This window comes from Electrophorus electricus, unplaced genomic scaffold, assembly GCF_041902795.1.
Source record: "Electrophorus electricus isolate QZ-2024a unplaced genomic scaffold, ASM4190279v1 Scaffold78, whole genome shotgun sequence".
Classification (NCBI taxonomy): Eukaryota; Metazoa; Chordata; class Actinopteri; order Gymnotiformes; family Gymnotidae; genus Electrophorus; species Electrophorus electricus.
The window spans coordinates 181,356-196,005 of NW_027658795.1; the positions used below are offsets into that span (position 1 = coordinate 181,356).

A 14,650-nucleotide genomic window follows, 5' to 3' on the forward strand; every position below is an offset into this window, starting at 1 on the left:
TCTATGTCCTTTTGCTGACGTTTCAGTTTCTTCTTCTCATGTGTCTTCTCATGTGTCTCCTTGAACAGCTTCTCCTGTGCATTTGGTGCTGCCCTCACATCTGAGTGCAAGTACAGGGGAGGCAGTAGTGGACGGCAAGGCCTGTAGGGTCTGGATGATGGGGCTTCTTGGAGCCAGTGGGGCTCACCAGGTGCAAATCTGGTAGGCTGTCTGAGGGAGAGTGAGGGAAACCTGTTGTCTCGTGGTTTGGGAGACTCCAGGGGGAAACTGGGCCTTGGGCTTTCCAACTGTGAAAAAAGCATTTAATTTAGCATCACTATTAAATACATGCATGTGCACACACTTTGATATACTATCAAAAATATAATATAAGTTAGACTGTGATATTGTAGTGTCATAGGCAATCCATTTGTTGATTTGCCCTAACACATTTATGCTCACTATTTACCTGGATTTTAATTATAGTTCCTTATTTCAATCTAAAATCATCTCCTGTGTATAGCAGAACATTGCTTCATTGGATGTGCACTGCAGTGTAACTAAGTGTTTCACTTTTCCTACTTTCTCAAGCTGTGCTCTCAGCCTGCTCAATTCAGCTTTGATCATCACATTCTCCCTCTGCAGTTCTCGCACTGCTAGCTCGAGGTCTAGACCTCCAAGATACCGCCCAACACGTGCAGCCTTCCGTCGGTTGTCCTCCCTTGTCTTCCTCCGACATTCACCCAGGGTCTCTTCCTCCTCCACCTTATGGTTTTCCATTTGAAACATGCAGAGACATATGACCCAGCAATGTGTATTCGGTCCCTAGAGATCTTCGGCCATCAAAGATTCTATATATATATTTTTCAATCTGAGATGCTGCAGAGCCTCATTCTAATCCCTAACAGGCAATCTCTATCTAAAAAGGGCCTCATATCAAAATTTAAAGTGCTGTGTTAGTTGTAACAGTCGCCAGCTGTGTTGATAACTCACTCTACGATGCGCGGACACGGTGGAATCTTCCAGCTGCTTACCGTCCTCCTACAAAACAGAAACCTGCTTAACACACTGATATCCAGCTCAACAGGAGGATGTCTTACAATGTAGGTCGGAGAATTGTGTGAATTGCTGCAACTAACTTCAAAAGGATGAACGCTGTTCTGCCAAAAATGCATCTCACTTTTGTAATCGAATCTTTTTGAAATGTTTGTACTACTGCTTGTCTTGTTTATTCTGACTAGCAGTTGCTATCACACCACGCGACTAGAATGTTATACGTATGACGCCGCATGGTTACAGAATTCAAAAGATTACAGCTCGGACGATATTGAACGCGCGTTAAAATACGCTCATGAATGAGTTTAACAGACACCTGTTCATTTCAACACAAAGGGAGAAATTACTCAGCTCACAGAGCTTAGTAACGCGTTAGAGGAAAATTCGCTGCTGCTCTTTAAAACACTGAGCGTTTTTCTTAAAACACATAAAAGGTGCAAGATCACGCGTTGTCGTGTGAGCACCTCAGTCGTAAAAAGGGATAAAATCTCCATACCAAAACCTCTGTGCATTGGCATGATGAAAATTTAGAGCACGCAAATCCTTCACTTCTGAAACAGCAGAAATTATGTAATTTTACACAGATTGAAAAAAAACCTCAACGTTAAAGACTGCTGTTGACGGAGTTTTAATGTAAATATAGTAGGCTGGGGAAGTGTAACGATGAGCAGTGTGTGGAAAAGAGTGAGATTTATTAGGGGCAAATCCAAAGTCCAGGGTCAAATTATTAACATGGAGAGTCCGAGAATTCATGATAAACTAAAGTAAAGAAAAGCGCACGAAGACAAACCAGGGATGCAGGCTATAACATTGGGGCGAGGATAAACATTCAGGCTTATATTCACATGCACGGAAGCCTCGATTAACAAACAGCAGCTGGACTTACAATAAATAGCAACAAGACTAAACTAAAACAGGGCTTAAAAACATGGTCAAATGAGCATTAAACCAGACACAAGTGCAAATTATGAGGGGTGCAGAAAACGAAACGAAGGAATGGAACCACAACAAGGGAGTAAATCAAAAATAAAGACACTAGACAGGGAAACCGTGGAGACATAGACGCTAGGAGGGTGGTCAGTGGTGACAGGAAGCTTGTTTCAGTCATGGATGTCTTTGGCAAAATGAATGCAACTAAAATGCTTTCCTCATGTGTCCTAATAACCAAATAATAACCAAGTTCTTCTTTATTTCTAAATAATATGCCTTTTGGAAATTGTATAACTGCGTGTGTTATATTACTTTCTTTTATTCAGAAACACGGGAGACTCAGGTGAAAAGTGTGATGGAAATTATACACTTATTATTATATCCTAAAACTTGTCTCACCTAATCATAGTCATCAGTTTATTAGATAAATGCATACCTATTTTTATGTTTGTGTTTCACATGTTCCATTCCTTTTCTTTTCTTTGAAAGAAAAATGCCTTAACTTAATCAAAGACTAGGATTAAAATAATAATAATAATAAAATCATAGACAGGTCAGCTGAGTCCACTCCCTTCTCGTAATGTCCCCATATTGACAGTTAAATATCACATATTAAATACATTAGAGACTGGAGTGTCTTGTTTTTCTCTGAATATTCCACAGTGCATCTAGAATTTTAATAGTTGTTTATTTCTGCTCAATTTTTCTGCTCTTATTTTAATTTGTTTTTGTCTTAAGGAAAAAAAGGCGACAAACGAGACCTGTGACCCCAGGGGGAAATCATGGATCAGATGCCTCACACCAAGTCACTGTGTAAACAACACCAGGTTCATGTTTTAGTGTGAGGAATGAGTGCAGGAGTGTTTTGAAAGAGCAAATACAAACACTAACAAGAAGAGAACAAAGAAAACAGGAAGGAGAAGCTCCTTTCCTTTTTGAGTTACTTACTGAGATCATTCTCATAGCAAGTTCATTACACCTTGTGTACTTGTTGTAGTGCAGTTAGCTGTTTCTATATTGGCTGAGGGAAGGAGCAGACCTGTTCAAGTCACAGATCCATTTACATTTAAACAGCAGAATCTTGTCAGTGGAGGATGTACTTTCTCAAACCTTTTTAACTGATATCTCGCCTGTGTCTCTCTGTGTTCGCAGGACAGTGACCACTGCACGCCTCGCACCAGGACACCTTTCCAGTGATGATTTGTTTTGTTTTTGTTTTTTGCTTTCAAGTGCTAATGCAATTATGAGTTGCTAGACCATGAAGACATTTAAAGAATAATAAAATAATCTGATTTTGCTGTAAAAGACAGATGTCATGTTCACACTGCACAACTTCACTGCTTAATGTGATCTCCTGTTTACATCTGGCAGACACGCTTATCTATAGCAACTTACAGTTTCAACTATATTACAGAGCTAGGTCCATATAGCGGTAGGAGTTTGATTCAGTTCAGTTTAGCTCACTCAGGCTTTCATTTCTGTTGTCTTGTCTTCAGGTTTTGTTTCATTGTCCCTAATAAGTCCAACTTGTGCTCGTCTACTCATGTCTCACTGTCCTCCTTTGCTTGATGTCACAACTTCATTGATACCTAAAGTGAATGTTGAAAGTATCACATGTTCTTTGAGTAGGAATCAAACATCATTGCACTAATACACTGGACTGATAGTGGACTCTGCTGAGGTACACCTACCCCTGATGTTACTGAGCTTCATCTTGTCTCAGATGCCTTCAAGACAACTGCTCCTATTATTTAATGGCCCCTCCCCCAAGAGAAGGAGGAAGAGACAACAGACAGTTTTGTTGGTTTGTTATTGCAATTTTGTATGACCTCGTGTGTGACGTTGTTTTCCCCCATTTTAGCCTTCGCCTTTGGCTTCGCCCCTCCTGTTTTTTTAGCTGTTTTGTTTATTTACATTATATATATATATTAGTGATGGTTGGATGAAGCCCCATTGAAGCTTTAGGAGCTTCTTCCTGATTGTGCCAAAAAAGATTCGATGCATTGGAGCATTGAAATCCGACATCAGAGAAGACATCTGTTGGCCAGAAAAAAATGATTTCAGCCTGCGAAGTGTGTTAATGCTGTGTGGTCTTACAGTTCAACTCATGTCTGTTCAGATCCACTGAAAATCAAGTTTAATTATTAAAATGTTGGAATAAATGCTTGAATGTTGTCATTATTGATTGTAGAATGAATAAGGCCTACGGAAAATTAATATCAGTCATATATTAGCAACAAAGTAACCACTCATCTGTGAATCATGAAAACGTGATTTTATAGGGAATAGAAAAATCATCTACAAAATTTGAAAATATGATCTGAGGAAACATATTGCTGGGGTATAGTGACTGTGGAATTTAATTGATTGCGCTTGTGGTTAACTGGGAACAGAACATAATACAGAAGAGGAGTTAGTATTCAGTTTAATAAACTGAGCCCAAATGAACACAGTGTTGGGGTTTAAGACTGTTTCTTCTCTGGTTCACGATTTTACCTGTATGTGGTGCTGATGTGCTCTAATGTTTTGCAAGAAGGTGTCTCAGCATTTCGGACGTGTTGTTATTAAAGGACAACTCCTGGGAACACTGCTGACATCGCACCTTTAAAAATACGACATTTAATTAGAATAAGACTCTTATTGTGTTATTCTACATAAACCATAAAGATACATTATGTTTCGTACTTACCCTATTTCTAGATATTTTATCAAAATTTTCCCATGCTTTGGAATGCTTATTTGATGTAGAAGTTTCCATTTTTAAATGACTCTCTGCCATAGAAAAGGCGCTCAGGATTTTACTGTGCCTTAAATAGTCATTGAGATAGCGGATAGCGCCAAAACTTTGAACCATCCTGCCCATTTCCAGTGTTTCATTGTCATTTTCGAATCTTCAAATGTCATAGTCAAGTGAGGGTAAGTGACTCAATACAAGCTCCGGTACACTGTGTCGAATCAGCAAGTGTTGGAAAACTGACACGAGCTTCGAAGCGTCTGTATTGAATGTCCCATCCCTAATATTTACATATATTTTTATTTATTTCTATATTTATTTATTTATATGAGAGAGACAGATTGTATAAAGATCACTGCAAGTGATTGTATAAAGAGTGTAAATAGTATTTGTTTGGTACTTTGGTGTTGGATAATGGTGGTAAGGAGTGACTGGCATTTTTGTTAGATGTGGGTTTTGCCTCTGTTTGTGTCAGGAAGTTAGGAAGGTCTGTTGTATGTTTCTTTTGTTTGTTGGGTTTATTTAGGGTATTTTTTTTTCATTAGTGTGGGTCCTGTAGAATTTGCACCAGTAAGATTGTTTGTTTGTGAATAATAATATCCTCTGTAAAATATATCTAAAAGGAGACTTCCATTTGTGCTTCAGTTTTGTTGCTATTTGTTTTTCACAACTTACATTCTGCTGTTCACGTTTCTTTTTCCTAGTTACAACCTCACAGCCTTAGATGGGGTCATAACAATTGTGGGCTCGTCCTCTGTTTCTCCTCTTCTTCTGTTTGCCTGTTCCGTTTGTTTGTTTGTTTTTTTTGTGTGTGTGTTCCCCCTCTCTGGTTGTGGTTGTGCCTCACTCTGCTAATACAGCAGAAGCTGTGGCAACCCTGTAGTCAGGCCAAGCATGAATCCCAGGTTTTCTCCCAAGGTAAACCCCATACTAGAAATGAAATTGAAGTAGTTGGAGCTGGAAATAAAAAAAAAAAAAAAAAAAAAACAGGAAAGAGAGGCTGAGCTGCTATGTCTTCGGGCTCTACAGGTAGAGGCGGAAAGGGAGGTGACACTTAAAAGCTTGAGTATGGGCTTGCAAAAACATATACCTCTTCCTCAGAAAGCTGTCTATCCAGCACTAGTAAGCCCTGTATCTTCGGGTACACCAGTGCCTAAGCCCAGTTTCCCTCGGGTTGCTGTCACCCCAGCTCCTTCCGACTCTGTCACTGGACGTTTTGATAGCAGTTGACTAATTGCCTTGGTCCCTAGTTTTAGGGAACATGAAGTTGATGCATATTTCCCAGTGTTTGAGCACATAGCATTGACACTGGATTGGTCCAAGGAAGTATTGTCTCTCTTACTGCAGTGTAAGTTAGTTGGTAAGGCCGAACATGTGTGTTCCTCCCTAACGCTTGAGCAGAGCCTAGATTACGAAAGTGTAAAAATAACTGTTCTCCGAGCATATGAACTAGTGCCGGAAGCATACACACAAAATTTCAGACGCTTAAAGAAAAACCCCTGCCAGACATTTGTGGAATTTGCCAAGGAAAAGTTTTATTAGACAAGTAGTGTACTGCATGTAACATTACCACAATTGATCAATTTAAAGAGCTCATACTGGTTGAAGAAATCAAGAACTGTCTTTTTGAGAACATATTAAAGTATTTAAATGAACAAGAAGTGTGTAACCTATCCTTTGCTTCTACACTTGCTGATGAATTTGTGCTGACTTCTGTGAGCTCCCTGAAATCTGATAGCCCTGTTTCAGCTGTTTCTGTGGAAACAGAGAGTGCTTCTATTGCCATGAGCGTAGACACATTATAGGTAATTGTCCTGCGCTTAAGCGCAAGAATGCCCGCTCACAAAAAAAAAACGGTAAGTGCTGTAAGCACTGTATCCACAGAAGTCTTCGCTTCGTCCCCCAGATTCTGTGTTTCAGCCATTTCTTTTTGAGGGATATGTTTCTCTTTTCAAGGCAGATGAAGACAAACAGTCCATCACAGGTTTACATGCTGCTGTGTCTCTTATGTTAGATAATGTGTTGCCTTTTTCAACTCAGTCATATTGTTGTAAGTTAGTGCAAGGCGTTAAACTAGGAGTACTCCGGCTCCCACTGTATAACATTTATGTTAGAACTGATGGAGTCACAGGTATGGTTAAAGTACCTGTTAGGTCAGCTTTGCCCATGATTGGGGTGTCCTTTATATTAGGAAATGACATTGCCGGTGGAATTGTATTCCCCTTACCTGAAGTAGTTTCAGGCCCTATTGATGACAGTCTTATTGTCTTTGAACATGCAGTATTTCCTGCTTCTGTGTTAAAGCGTGCTAAAGATCGCAAATTTGGGAGTACTCTGTCTGACATGGGGGGGGGGGGTGTCCTGTTTGGGGTGTGTGCTCCAGGTTCACTGCCCGGATTCCCCACGTGTGAGACTCTGCCCCATTCCTCTGCTCTTACAGGTGTGAATGATAATAAGAGCGGACCCTCTGAAACAAGCTTTTGTGAAAACACGAATAACAACAAAACCGATGGGTGCATCAACGCACCGGTGATCGCGGTCATTCGAGCTGTGATCGGGAATCAGATGTATAGAATTATTGATGAAGACAGAGAAAACTGTTACGGTTGTGCTATTGACCATCCTAGTCAGTGTCAACACACATGCCTTTACGATCCAGATGAATCCTATTTCAGCCTCAACGCACCTAAGCTGATAAAAAAAACTGTTCAAGCCATGGTTCATGCACACACTGTCAAGAGCTTTGAAGCTGTGTGGCATTCAGATACTTCCATCCTCTAGCAAGATTCAGGCTATCGCTGGGGTAGTGGTAACCGACCTGCAGGAGGAACAGAACATCAAATCCGCTCTCAAAAAGTATAGCGTGTGTAGGGAGCAGGTACACGAAGACGTCGTGGACTACTGGAATCTGCAGGAAAACCTGAACCCTGGTGATCAGGTCATATGGGAAACCTCTTCGACACCTGCACTGATCCTTCACCTGAGAAAAAAAGAGTGCTGAGGATGGAGTTGATCACATTGTTCTGTAAAACCCTTGAAAATAGAGTCAGAACAGTAAACGTTACCGATAGGATCTGTATGTAATTATATGTATATATTTTTTTATGTATATAATCTTTTGCTGAAAAGATGCTAATAAAACCATAATCCATTCTAGCACTCTCCTCATTGTGTTTCAATCATTTCACCATGACTGATCATCTGCTGAAAAATATTTACTATACTCCCTCAAACCCCGGATCCTATGGAGGAGTCGAGAGTCTGCAAAGGTCCGTGGTGGATGAAATCGGTAAAAGGGTTGATGCTTACACACTACATAAACCATTCTCTGTGAAATTGAAAAGAAACAAAGTCATTGTAAAAAACATAGATGAACAATGGCAGGCCGATTTGTTGGACATGACCAGCATAGCGGAACATAACTGGAACATGAAATTTATGCTAACGTGTATAGATATACTTTCCAAGTATGCTTGGATACGCATGATGAAAAACAAGACCAGTGCCGAGGTCTTTGTTTTGATTCTAAAAGAAGGCAGAGTTCCTAAAAAACTTCAGACTGATGAAGGGAAAGAATTTTTAAATAAGTTTCAAAACATTCATGAAAATACATAACATCAATCACTTTGCTACTGGAACAGGACAAAAAGCATCAGTGTGTGAACAGTTCAACAGGACATTGAAAACCAGAATGTGGAGATACTTCACAGCTATCAATACGAGAAAATACATCGATGTGGTACAGAACTTTGTTCATGCTTATAACAACAGCTATCACAGCAGCATTAAAATGAAACCCATTGAAGTGAATGAAGGAAATTCCTTCAAGGTGTTTAAAACCTTGTATGGGTTGTTTCAATGGAAAAAGGTGGAAAAACTAAGATTGAAGTTTAGAGTCGGTGAGACGGTGACAATTTGATAAAGGGTACGGGCAGAACTTTATGGATGAATATTTTACCATTTCTGAATGTCTAAGGAGACACCCTCCCATATACAAATTATGGGATTTCAATGGGGAAAATATACATAGGACCTTTTATGAACAGGAGCTGCATCATAGTGGGAGCTGATTATAGTGGGAAAAGATAAAGCCATTAAAATAGAAAAGATTCTATCTGAAAAAACTAGGAACCGAAAAAAGATTTGCTTGATCAAGTGGATTGGATGGCCCGATAAGTTTTACTTCTGGATTCCGGCGGAGGACGTTCTTAACGTTGTAAAAGATTAAAAGGGGGTGCTAAAATCAAATTGAAATTATAATCCGGTCACCATGGAAAAGAACGGATTCTATGTAACTCTACCATGTAATGCCTCCAAAGACATGTACCTCGATAATAAGATTTCGTGCTACACAACCAAATTTTTGGAGCCTATAAATTTGGTGGGGGGCTGGGAGGTCACACTCACCGAGGTACAATAGCTGCACACATGGTATTCGCTGAACATGACATTCGTCGGACATGAAAAGTATCTTTTTAGTTAAACTCTGCAGAAGGAGAAGATGGTGTGGTATTTACATGTATTCGGAACCATGGGTATTATAATAGTATAGAACATCTGGTTAACCCCTATACACACCAACGCCCCTAGCGGGCTCATGGGTAGGTCCAAACAGGCATGCTCAAATAAATTACTTAATAACACTGAATATTCTTAAAGTAAAGTACATTTATCAACATAACATTTCTTAGGACTAATACAAGTATCTGCTTACTGATTATCAGCCGTGCAATGCATCCGTTTGCCAGAAATTGCATGCTGAAGACATTGTGTTTTTTGGGTAAAATTTCCACAAAAATGTGCCTGCCCTTTTAAGTTGCCTTTTAAAACATTCTTCCGGTATAAGATCAGATTTTGTTAAGTTCAGATTTTGTCATAGAAAATTCAATTACCATCAAAACAACTGTGTGACATGTTTAAATGGTATACAGAGTGTTGGTAAAGTTCTTTTAATTGCGTGCTCACTTCTTTGCGTAAAAGCGACGTTTTTCTTTCGGTTCGGTTCCTTCGGAACAAACCCAAACTACACAAGCCTTTGGTTAACTGAAACACTACTGCACACTACTGACATTAAAGTGTTCCTGAATAGAGCATTAGACCCCCCGTTTCTATTTTATATTGATTTTTATTGGCCATGGCAGCGCCATTGTCTTGGAGTGACAGCAATTCACACCTATGTGTCCAGGCGTTTCCAAGAGTTTCCAGAGCAAGCTGCTTGATTGACAGCAGTTTCATCAAATAGAGGAGGCTTAGATGAAAACGTAGACCCCTCACTTACCTTATTTAGTCATCCCTTTAATGCTTAAAGGTATGCACATTGTGTACTGTCAGTGCTTCAGTGTTGTTAGCAGATAGCCTAGCGCATGGGTTTGACGTACAACTGTAAGAATGATTTGATCGCCAATACTTTTGGACATCATGGAAAGGAAGAGGCTTAGTTTAACTGAAGTTTATGTGGAGTTGTTTGGGTGCTGCTAGCATGGACTAGCATGGCTGCTAGCATGGACTAGCTTCGAGGTTTGCATAGCAAATCACTGGATGTTTCCATTCACTGCTGGAAAAATTCGTAATCCTATTACAAATTGTAAGTATAAATGAGAAAGTATACTACTTCTTTACAATATTACAGCATTTACAATATTTTCCACAGCATTTACAGTATTAGCTACAGTATTTTCCCCTAATGATGCTAACAATGATGCTATGAAGCTAATATTGTTGTGGAACTTACTAAAGTAACTTACTGTGATGTTTTATCAAAAAGAAACATGAAAACTTGATGTATAGTGATTGATGACTTTGTGTGCATTTGGAGAGGTTTTTGACTAGGAAGACTAGGACACTTACTGGAAAACATTGTGTAGCTACTTAGTCATTTCATGTATATGCTCAAAACTGTTCAGTTTATTAGACAAGACCCTGGTGAATCAGGAAATGTAGAGCATGAGTGAAGCTGAATCTCCAGCATCAATAGACACGTTACATCAAAAAAATCAAAGGCGTTTTATGTTGGGTTTTTTTTACATTTTCTTCTGTATTAGATGAGCTCAAATGGAACCTAAATGATGGACAAATAAGCCTGGGTGTAAATGGATGTCTAGTCCCAAGAGTCTACTTCAATTTGAATACTGAATAATCATTGTGCCATGTGTACAATTTCAGATATCTAGTGTTAAACTCCAATGAGTTTTTCCTACTGTCACCCTTGCCAGTGTCATTTGGCTTATTTATCAGTTGTCACAAGGTGTTAACGTTATTATGCACATGTATATAAAATGTGTATATACTGTATATACATAAATATTTATATTGCATTATTCTCTGCACCTTACATGTTATTTGCAGTTTGGATTGGATTATAAAGTGAATTTCATTGGTGAGTACTATATTTTTTGGTGACAAAGTATAATCTAATCTTTACAAAGCAGTGACCAGAAAGGAAGAGCTGGATGAGGCTTTGGTCCCCATGATAGTTAGAGACACACAGCCATTTAGCATAGTTGAGGATAAAAGCTTCAGGGACTTGGTAGCAAAATTTGATTCAACTTATATTCTCCCAACTAGGAAGGTATGTGTGGTGACATGGATACATTATGAGAGTAGTAGTAAAAAAATATATAATTATTTTCTTCCTTCCCTTTAGACTGCAAAGGCCATGGTTGAGGCCAAATGTCAACAAGAGAAAGAGAAGGCCAAAGCTGAGGTCCAGAAAGTTCCTGCAATGAGTTTGACAGAAGACATGTTGACATCTCTTAATGTGGATGCCTTCTTGGCTGTGACCTGCTATTTTATAGATGACAACACGTTTCTGAAGTCTACACTACTTGGTGTTGTGAAATTCCTGCGGGCGCATACGGCTGAAAATTTGGCCTGTGTGAAATCCTCTCTTATGGAAGAATGGGGAATAAAATAAAGTCACATGTCTGGTTACTGAGGGCACATCTAATAGGACTGCCTGTGGCAAATAGCTGAAGCTGCCTCATGCGCTCTGCATTGCTCACACCCTGAATAAAGTTGTTAAAAAGGCTCTTGAAATAACCCCAGTGCTATCTGACATTTGTAGAACGTCAAGGAAGCTGGTGGGCTATTTTAGAAGCAGCACAACTGCCAAAGCTAGTAACATTATTTTCACATTGTTTACATATTGTTTTATATTGCTACATCTGTAACGTTTACTGTTTTATTGTTAAAGGAGATGTTGGACCTCGCTCAAGAGGATATGGGAAAATTAAAAAAAAGAAACTGAGGTTGAAACAAGGTGTTGGAGCGATTAGTAGAACTCAGGGAGCCTGTGGGGGCAGATTTGGCGGGTTTACAAACTGACATTCCTGCGCTGACCTCTGATGTGTACAGTAATGTTTGTGGGTGTCTGTCTATACTGTATTCTTTTCACAAGGCAACTGTGGAGCTGTCAGAAGAGAAAAAGGTATCTGGTTCAAAGTGGTGCCATTATTGAAAATGGTTTAAAAAATCTTCCAGGAAGAAGCACATGGCCCATATGGAGATCAAACCCCTGACATTGGCATTATTATGTCTGATTCTGTGAGCCAAGGAATATAAACCTTTTAGGGACATATTTAAAATATCAGATTTTCTGCCTGAGCACAGAGTGGGCATTTGTTTCTAGCTTTAACCATACCTCCTCTTTCTTTGGAAATCTGGCTCATTGCTGCATGAAAAAGCAGAAAGATTTTGAGCAATTTTTTGTCTGGGTCTAAGGGGCAATTTAATCAAACCAAAAGATGTTATTTTAGCTAGTTTGTCAAATGAACATGTCAAACCTACAGAGACAATGTGTCTAGCTACAGAGCTCTGCAAGGTTTAATTCTTGGAAGTATTTGAAGCCATAGAAAGTAATTCTGTAAGCATTGCTTAACTCATTAAAAAGAGACAGTTAGAGCCAATGGCTGCCAGATCTAACATAGCTCACATTTTATACTGTTTGCATAGCATATCAGAATCTGCAAGAACTATTCCTGTCATTTCAGGGATAAGCTTTTTTGACTTCACAGCTAGATGAAATATTTAGGGTGGATGCAGGATTTGGTATGATCTAGAGAATTGCCATTCCACTGTGTCTTCAGCTTTTGTCCGATCTGCAAACAAGTCCCACTCTAGGAGAACTAGCTCAAGTGGTAGAGTGCTCTTTTAGTATTTGAGTGTTAGTGTGATTGATGCTCACATTCTCAAGTCTAGAATTTGTAGTTTTTTTTTTTATGATGAAATCATTTCTGATAGCAAATGTTTTTGGGACCTGCTGCTGATATGCTTATGCCATGCACACATTACGTGACTTTTGAAGTTTTCAAATTGATGTATGGCTCACAATGCACAACTCTATGTCTTGGAATCTGGAGTGCTTAATTTGTGGTATCTCAGTGGCCATGCACACATTACATGACTTTTGAAGTTTTCAAATTAATGTATGGCTCACACTGTACAACTCTATGTCTTGGAATCTGGAGTGCTTAATTTGTGGTATCTCAGTGGCAGGCATAATCATATCCCAACACATTTCAGACTAAAGGATTTGAACTCCCTGGCACTGCCAGACACCTAACTTGCTATAATTTGATGGGGAGGATGCAGGTCATCTGCATGTCTCTGGAATGGCTTCCTTGACCAATTCACACAGCGATCGAGAGCCTTACACTAATGCCAGAGTCCCTCTGATTTCATACTTTTCTCCGCAATGTCCAAAATTTGTAAACAAGCACAAATCCATGGGTAAGGTTGTGTAATAAAGAACATACTCTCACTTTCCTGTACTTGGAACATGTCTTAGCAGATTGGGGTTTACAAGCAATGTTATAAGCAACACAAGTTCAAACAGGTGCCCTTTTTGCAACAGGTGGTTTGTTGACAAGGGGTCATTCATCAGCCAAAACTCACATGGCCCATATGGGGATCGAACCCATGACCTTGGCGTTATTAGCACCACGCCCTGACCAACTGAGCTAATTGGCCTTTCTCAGTTTATTTCCCAGTTCTCGGTGCAGCAGTGAAGGGAACCTTTCTATGAAATTGTAGACTTGGTGTCAACAAGATTACGGCCACTTTTCGACCGAGCATAGGTGAAAGTTGACACATATTGTTCCCTCTGACAAATGGTTATTCTGCAGCCAACTTTTGAATTAAACTTCAAAAGCAAATGTGCAGAAGCTTTTGTTAAAGAGCAATTCAGTGCAGTTGTACACAGTGACGAAATCATCAATTGCAAAGTCCACTGAGCTTTATTGCTGCGAGTTACATAGTGCTGTCTATTACACCATGAAATCTGCTATAACATCAAAAATGTCATGTCTGATTCTGTGAGCCAAGGAATATAAACCTTTTAGGGACATATTTAAAATATCAGATTTTCTGCCTGAGCACAGAGTGGGCATTTGTTTCTAGCTTTAACCATACCTCCTCTTTCTTTGGAAATCTGGCTCATTGCTGCATGAAAAAGCAGAAAGATTTTGAGCAATTTTTTGTCTGGGTCTAAGGGGCAATTTAATCAAACCAAAAGATGCTATTTTAGCTAGTTTGTCAAATGAACATGTCAAACCTACAGAGACAATGTGTCTAGCTACAGAACTCTGCAAGGTTTAATTCTTGGAAGTATTTGAAGCCATAGAAAGTAATTCTGTAAGCATTGCTTAACTCATTAAAAAGAGACAGTTAGAGCCAATGGCTGCCAGATCTAACATAGCTCACATTTTATACTGTTTGCATAGCATATCAGAATCTGCAAGAACTATTCCTGCCATTTCAGGAATAAGCTTTTTTGACTTCACAGCTAGATGAAATATTTAGGGTGGATGCAGGATTTGGTATGATCTCCTAGAGAATTGCCATTCCACTGTGTCTTCAGCTTTTGTCCGATCTGCAAACAAGTCCCACTCTAGGAGAACTAGCTCAAGTGGTAGAGTGCTCTTTTAGTATGTGAGTGTTAGTGGGATTAATGCT

The 14,650-nt window shown here is 39.4% G+C and overlaps 2 long non-coding RNA genes and 1 other non-coding gene across 3 annotated transcripts; 2 read left to right on the top strand and 1 right to left on the bottom strand.

The window, feature by feature from the left end:
- The first annotated feature begins 985 nt into the window (after positions 1–985).
- LOC145656539 (uncharacterized) lies at positions 986–3,611 on the top strand. Its single transcript, XR_014122178.1, has 3 exons — positions 986–1,082; positions 2,704–2,778; positions 3,118–3,611. It is a non-coding gene; the product is annotated as an uncharacterized LOC145656539 (long non-coding RNA).
- A 6,437-nt stretch (positions 3,612–10,048) lies between these two features.
- LOC145656541 (uncharacterized) lies at positions 10,049–11,492 on the top strand. Its single transcript, XR_014122180.1, has 3 exons — positions 10,049–10,283; positions 11,045–11,075; positions 11,343–11,492. It is a non-coding gene; the product is annotated as an uncharacterized LOC145656541 (long non-coding RNA).
- A 2,100-nt stretch (positions 11,493–13,592) lies between these two features.
- Positions 13,593–13,666, bottom strand: trnai-aau (transfer RNA isoleucine (anticodon AAU)). The gene has a single exon. It is a non-coding gene; the product is annotated as a tRNA-Ile (tRNA).
- Positions 13,667–14,650: the final 984 nt, after the last annotated feature.